Raw genomic sequence first — 8,558 nt, forward strand, 5'->3', positions numbered from 1 at the left:
ATGCAAAATGTCGTTACTACATGTCGGAAGACAGAGTAGCGGGATGAGAATGAACTCGGGTGAACTTCACCCGACTTCATATTCATGCTGCGGCTCTGTCTTTGTGCCGTGTACTGATTAGCGGTCACCTGTGAAGGATTCACCGGTGACCGCCAATCCCCCGAGTGACTGAAGTGTCCCCCCCTCTCTCATACTCACCGTTCCCCGATCACCGGCGCTGCACGGCGTTCACACTGTTCCGGCGGCTTTTTCTAATTTGAAAAAGCCGGCCGCTCATTAATCAATCTCGTATTCCCTGCTTTCCCCGCCCACCGGCGCCTGTGATTGGTTGCAGTCACACACGCCCACCACGCTGAGTGACAGCTGTCTAACTGTACCCAATCACAGCAGCCGGTGGGTCTATACTTTGCATTGAAAAAAATTAAATAAATAATTAAAAAAAACGGCGTGCGGTTACCCCCCATTTTAATACCAGCCAGATAAAGCCATACGGCTGAAGGCTGGTATTCTCAGGATGGGGAGCTCCACGTTATGGGGAGCCCCCCACCCTAACAATATCAGTCAGCAGCCGCCCAGAATTGCCGCATACATTATATGCGACAGTTCTGGGGCTGTACCCGGCTCTTCCCGATTTACCCTGGTGCGTTGGCAAATCGGGGTAATAAGGAGTTATTGGCAGCCCATAGCTGCCAATAAGTCCTAGATTAATCATGTCAGGCGTCTATGAGACACCTTCCATGATTAATCTGTAAGTTACAGTAAAAAAAAAACACACACCTGAAAAAATCCTTTATTTGAAATAAAAAACACAAACAAATTCCCTCATTACCAATTTATTAACCCCGACAAACCCTCCATGTCCGGCGTAATCCACGGACTCCAGCGTCGCTTCCAGCTCTGCTGCATGGAGCTGACAGGAGCAGCAGAAGACACCGCCGCTCCGGTCACCTCCACGCAGCTAATGAGATGAGTAGAGGGATCAGCTGCTGTCAGTCAGGTAATTCGCGGCCACCGCTGGATCCAGCGTTGGCCGCGGGTAACCTCAGTGACAGCAGCTGATCCCTCTACTCATCTCATTAGCTGCGTGGAGGTGACCGGAGCGGCGGTGTCTTCTGCTGCTCCTGTCAGCTCCATGCAGCAGAGCTGGAAGCGACGCTGGAGTCCGTGGATTACGCCGGACATGGAGGGTTTGTCGGGGTTAATAAATTGGTAATGAGGGAATTTGTTTGTGTTTTTTATTTCAAATAAAGGATTTTTTCAGGTGTGTGGTTTTTTTTTACTGTAACTTACAGATTAATCATGGAAGGTGTCTCATAGACGCCTGACATGATTAATCTAGGACTTATTGGCAGCTATGGGCTGCCAATAACTCCTTATTACCCTGATTTGCCAACGCACCAGGGTAAATCGGGAAGAGCCGGGAAAAGTGCCAGAGCAGTCTCATCTCATTGATGAGGCTATTCTGGGCATCAGAGGGCCGATATTGTTAGGCTGGGGGGCTCCCCAGACCGTGGGGCTCCCCATCCTGATAATACCTGCCTTCTGCTGTGTAACTTTCCCTGGCTGGTTTCAATTTGGGGGGGGGGGCACACGGTTTTTTTTTTAATTAATTAATTAATTTTGCTGTACAGTTTAGTCACGCCCACAGGCATATGTAAACTGATGATGTCATTAGGGGGCGACAAAGCGCGTAGCCGTCTGAGACCTGGACATATCCTCAAGGAATCATGGCTTGTTTATGGAACACTAAAGGGATTATTATTGGAGAAACACATGTTGTGAGTATTTGTTTATCATATTTTGCAGACTTGAACATAATAATATTGTTCCGTCGTGTTCCACATTTAGCCAAGTAGTGATTTAGTTGGTAATACAATTACCAAGAATATATGTGTAATGTTGATCATGTTTACATGATCATCCTATTATTTAAAATCTGTTAACTGATTTTTTTAAAAAAAAAAAAAATTAACAATTTAAAAAAAAAACAAATAAATGAACATAGTGATATTTAAAACAAAACAGTCTTTATTTTACATCATAAAGATTGTGAAATAATATTGGAACATTGGTATGAAGCTACTTATAAGATTTCAATTGCGTAAAGTTAGCTTTGAAAAAACATATGTACAAACACATAAATTTTCAAACATACATTATTGTTAATTAAAGACATTCTACATATTATTGTTTATTAATATTTAAAAAAAAAAAAAAAAAACATGCAAACCAAATAAGATCATGCTTGTAATCTATTTTTGAATGTAATCAACATTTTATTACATTTCATTATATTTTCAATATTCATTGTTATTACCTTAAAATTAAATTTTATTTTATTCAAAAAATAAGAAAAATGAAAATTTTTTTAAAAAAAATAAAAAAAAAAAACAGAAAAAACCATTTAGTCATAAAATGCATCATTACTATTACCAGACTCTTGACTCACACTTATGTGACAATCTGCTTCTGCAGATGTTAGAGTCACACTTGTGGTAGGTATTGTTCTACTGGTACATGGCAATATTGTCACATCAGCACCTGAGGTAGAAGGTAATACCTGTGTGTTTTGAGCATACACAGATTGCCCAATCGGTTGAGTATATATAATATTTGGCTGAATTGGTTGTTGTGGAGTGTATTGGTAAGGATTTTGCATTTGTGGGGTCGTTAATAGTGATTGTGCACTAGTTTGGCCATGGTACAAAGATGGATTTACATTTAATATTGGATTAATATTTGGTATATTTGGAAAAATGGTCGGATTAATTTGAGCTTGACTAAGTTGCTGTATTTGAGTGGGGAAAGTAGGGTTAACATTAACTGTTGATGGTAATGTACTAGTTGAGGGCATGTTGGTATGTTGGGCAGGCTACATTGATATATTAGAAGTTTGTGGCACATTCAATATGTTTGGAATATCATAGGTTCTAGAAGTAGGATTTGACAACTGACTAGTGATATTAGTTGAAGTTGGTTGGTTAGACATTGGTATAGATTGTGTTACTGCAACATCACTACTAGTGTCATGGAAATTAGTGCGCCACTGCTCTATTGTTAGTAGAACATTATTTGGAAATGGTGTTTTTTGACAGGCATCTATAATAATAATAATAATAATAATAATTTTATTCATTTATATAGCGCTATTAATTCCATAGCACTTTACATACATTGTCAACACTGTCCCCATTGGGGCTCACAATCTATAGTCCCTATCTGTATGTCTTTGGAGTGTGGGAGGAAACCGGAGACCCCGGAGGAAACCCACGCAAACACGGGGAGAACATACAAACTCCTTGCAGATGGTGTCCTTGGTGGGATTAGAACCCAGGACTTCAGTGCTGCAAGACTGCAGTGCTAACCACTGAGCCACCGTGCCGCCCAGGGTAATTATAGCAGCCCTAACCCTATCCTGATGTTCTGAATGTATTTTTGATAGACTTGTTGGCAATGATCTACAAAACCGTTCACAATCAGTTTCAGGAATTAAACTATTCATAATATTCATAACTCTTGTGTCAATTAATTCAGGCAAAGTTCTCATATCATCCCCCCTTCTCATTCTTCGACCCCTTAGTGTAATTGGATTAAAGCGTGGGACATTTGTTGCTATAGGAGATTGAGATCGACTTGGAATGGTTGGTTGTGTTGAAGTTTCCTGAGTTTGTACTGTTGATAACACACCTGTGTCACTGGTTTGATGTTCACTTTGATGACTGTCAGGTCTATTAGTTTCTTGGGTATTGGCTACACATGGTTCAACTTCAGCCTCAGAAGTTGCAGATGCAGATTGTATTGTGCCTGATTGTTCATCTAAATCATCAAGATTGTCATCTGTCCTGTAATTATGTGAAAAAATTAAGAAATAAATTATTTTGCATGGTAAATTTAGATTTCAATTAACATTTATTGTTTAAAAAAATAAAAAACCATTAATTAATAAAAATGATGAAAGACAACGTACTGTGTGACCTCCATTATTGGTCTCAAGAAATCCAGATTATTAAAATAAACATAACGCCTTTTTCGGGTTGACATTGATGTTGACGGAATGGGATTAAACTCCCTCTGATATTGATCTCTTGCAGATCTCCATCGTCTGCGAACTGTATCGACTATAGAAATAGTTTGAAAAAAAAAAAATTTTTTTTTTAGTTTTGGTATATTGTTTTTGTAAAATTTAAATTATATTTTTAAAGACAATTACATAAAACATATCAATAATGATGTAAAATAACAAATATTTGAAACACGAAAGATAGTATTACACATAGATTTTTTAGATGAAATGTAACAAATTAGTAGAGTCATAAATATAATAATTAAATTAGCTATCGTTACAATTCATCCAAACAAATAACCATTACACATTTTTTTTTTTTGTGAAAAAAAAAAAACAACACAACAAAATCTAGACTTGTAATAATCGGACATTTTGACACAAACATTATTAAATTTGCAAATTGTGTGAAGGATGTTTAGAAGTGAAAATAACAATATGTTCTGTATATTTGAACATGCTACTATTATGGGACATTATAAATTCAATCTATATACATAGAGTATGTTTGAAAAATATTTAAAAAATGTAGAATTGATAATAATATTTTTAAATTTAAACACATAAAATAATTTTAAGAATAAATATTTACATGACAATAGATAATAGAACACAAAAAAAAAAAAACTTACCAAAACGAGCACGTTTAACGGGAGAACATCGCTCCCATCCATTGTTTGGAAAAAGTTCTTGGGCAACATCCTCCCATGCCCTCTCCACTATTAGCCGATCCCTGTAGCCTTCCATTCTCGTGTCCCACAGTACAGGATGCCGTTCGACAGCAGAGATAATTCTTTCTGTATCAACTCGGGGAGACATTTTTTCTTGAAATATTTAGACACACTTAAAGCACTGAAAAGGATTTATACATGTGCATTTGAAAATACACACAATGTGCCTAGCCAGCTAGTAATGCAGCACGCCTGCACGATTCTTATACCTTACACCTGCTGGCCGATTTTACATTCACAATTGTTAAATCTGCAGCACGCACATGCACCATTAGAACACGTATCCGAGTTTAATTAATTGTTTGAACCAAATCATTGATTTTAATGGTGTCCGTGGATGCGTTCTCCGTGCACAAAACGGACATGCTGCCGTTTGACACGGCCCACAAAACGCATCACGGAGACGGACTAACGGACATAACCAAAAACGCAAATGTAACCGATGAGATATAGTAACATTGGTGCACGTTTGGCCGTGTCTCCAGTATACACGGAAACGGACCAAACACGCACGTTTTTCACGGATGTGTGGCGGAGCCCTAAGATTGCGTACCACATTCTGCAGATACTCCTGTATACGTGCGTCCATTTCTATGGCAGGAATTATTTCGCCAAATTTTGTCTTGTACCGGGGATCTAACAGTGTGGCAACCCAGTATTCTGGATTACTTTGAATTCGTACAATCCGAGGGTCATGTTGTAGGTAGTGCAGGAAGAAGGCGCTCATGTGTCTTGTGCATCCAGGAGGACCAAGTCCTTGGTGTGTTGGTGGCAGAGAGGTGAGAATCGTGCCTCCTTCCTCTGCCCTCTCCCCACAACCTCGCACAACCGAAATGTGAGCAAGCTCTCACTCATCTGCTGAGTCTTCCATGCCCATCGCCAGTTCGTCCTCCATTTCTTCATGGGCTCCTGCACCTTCCTCAACACTTTTTGCTGATACTATGCGCCCTTGTTAATCCCTCTCCCTCACCATGACTGCCGCATAGGTGCCGCTGACCATCTGGACCTCGTAGATCTTGTTATCCCTTCCGCATATGACTCCTCCTGTACTTCCTCCCCTTCCTCTTGTCCCAACACCTGACTCCGAATAATAATTACAGTGTGCTCCATCATGTAGATGACCAGAATTGTCACGCTGAGAATGACATTGCCAGTGCTAAACATCTTCGTCGACATTTGTAAACTGTGTAGCAGGGTGCATAGGTCCTTGATCTGACACCACTCCAGCAGCGTGATCTGCACCACCTCTGGATCAAGTTATCCCAGGCTATATGTCATAACGTATTGCAGCAGGGTTCGGCGGTGCTGCCACAAACGCTGCAACATGTGCAGATTCAAATTCCTGCGTGTGGGCACATCGCATTTCAGGCGTTTAACCACGAGACCTAAAGACTTCTGTAGCGACGAAAGTTGTTGAGCTGCTGTGTGCGCACGATGGAAGTGAGCACATAGCGAGCGTGCCCGCTGTACAAGGCCATGTAGGCCGTGATGGTGTTTTAAAAATTGCTGGAGAATTAGGTTCAACACGTGAGCCATACAAGGCACGTGTGTCACATTGCCCTGACGATTGCCCGCAGCCAGGTTTGCATCATTGCCGCACACGGCTGTTAAGTCACCAACGGAGTCCGCTCCGTCAATTTGTACTCCGGTCGCCAGGTGACAACGTGTTCCTTTCATGCATAGTGCTGGAACATCAGAAAGAAACTGGAGAAAAACAGGTTTTTTGCCGCGCTTGAAGACCACAGACATTGATGTCGGAACAGATGATTCTTTTATTGTTTCATTCCTACGCGTTTCGGAGATCCAAACTGTCTCCTTCTTCAGGGAAAGAAAAGAAAATTCTTTCCCTGAAGAAGGAGACAGTTTGGATCTCCGAAACGCGTAGGAATGAAACAATAAAAGAATCATCTGTTCCGACATCAATGTCTGTGGTCTTCAAGCGCGGCAAAAAACCTGTTTTTCTCCAGTTTCTTTCTGATGTTCCTCCTGTGTAGCAGGGCTGCTGCTGGACCGCTTGGGCGCTCATTCTTGCCATTAATGGTGTTGTGACTGGCACAACCCGATCAGGTGAGTGCATCACTTCTTTTATGTTTGCCCAATATATCGGGTAAGACCCTATTGCGCCTTTTCTCTCCCATATATGCATAGTGCTGATGATGGGAGAGGAGTCGATGCCAGCGGCGCAGGTGGACGCAGGTTATGCTCACCCACTGGGCTGCATTACCTTGACAGATGCAGAATCTCTGGCTGAATGTAGCTGGTGGGTATCTCACAGATGAAATATCATCATTCAGCTACAACCAATGGGAAGACACCACACCCTTTTTTATGCCCATCCTGTCTGCAGACCACTGCCAGACATAGCTATGAACCTCTGGTTAATTTTACCCCCAGTTCAGTTTTATGATTTTGTGTGCTTGTTACCTGACTACTTTTCCTGCTTGCTGTTTATGTACCTTGTTGGCCGATCCGCATTTCACCTCTGCTTGTTTTCTGATTAAGTCCTGGCCGTCCCATTCTGTTCCTGTTCCTCAATTAATGTTTTGACCCTGCCTGACTACTATTCTCTGGAACTGCAGCCTTCCACAGGTATTAATCACCTTGGGCCCTGTGTAATTCCTAATCCCTGTATAGGGGTTAAAGGGTTTCAGGGTTCTAGGGGTCCTGCTTGGTGAGTGGCTTCCCTCTAGCCTATCATTTACAGCCCATCTGAGTGTGTGGATCAAGGAAGGCGTTACACCGTGCTCTCTGCAGAAGGCCATGTGGGCCAGGATAGTGCTTTAAAAATTGCTGGACAACCAGGTTCAACATGTGAACCACACAAGGCACGTGTGTCACATTGTCACAGCGAAGGGCCGCACCCATGTTTGCATCTTTGTCGCACCCGGCCTTCCCTGGCTGCTGGTTGAGTGGAGACAACCATTGATGAAACTCGGTCTCCAGAGCTAACCGTCCACAACTTCTCAGCGGTGTGACTCACATTTCACATACATTTCAAAGTCAACCTTTGACCGCCTGATGGCATTGAGCTCTGCTGCCAGCATAGTAAGGAGGTGTGTGGTAGTCCTTGTGCGCAGTTACAAGGAAGGGTGGCCTGACCACACAGGGTTTGCGCCAAGGTGGAGGACCCACACGAGGTTGAAGAGGCAGAAGCAGTGTATTAACTTCTACATACAGAAGAAGGATTGAAACAACTCGTGGGGACGGCAAGACTTGTACAGCAGACCCTTCTCCATCTCTCCCCACAGTAACCCATTGCCCAGTCAGCGACATGTAACGCCCCTGTCCATGCTTACTGGGCCAATTATCTGTGGTGAAATGCACCCTGTCACACAGAGTTTCTCAAGGAATCAGTGATGTTTAGTGCGACATGCTGGTGTAGCGCGTGCACGCCTTTGTTGGAGAAGGAGTGGCGCCTGGGCATCAGCTCTTGGGGCACTGCGATGGGCATAAGGTCTCGAAAATCCTCAGTTAAAAAGGTTGGAAAGGCAGCATTTTGGTAGCCAAAAGTTTCCAGATGCTGAAAGTCAACCTCTAAGCCATGTCATGCCCTTCTAAAAGCATGTAAAACACAGCGAGGGGACTCCAACCACAGTCTCCCTCGTTTCCACTAACTGGGCCACACACACCCCACTTGACTGGCATCGGTTGAGCCCCCTTTTGAAAAAGAAAAAGATGCTTTGCATGAAGCACTCTCAAAAATACGCGTGCCTTTCCCGTCCCCTGGCTGACCCAGGGGAAGAAAAGTCCTCTGAGAGCCATGA

Source organism: Anomaloglossus baeobatrachus, chromosome 1 (assembly GCF_048569485.1).
Source record: "Anomaloglossus baeobatrachus isolate aAnoBae1 chromosome 1, aAnoBae1.hap1, whole genome shotgun sequence".
Classification (NCBI taxonomy): domain Eukaryota; kingdom Metazoa; phylum Chordata; class Amphibia; order Anura; family Aromobatidae; genus Anomaloglossus; species Anomaloglossus baeobatrachus.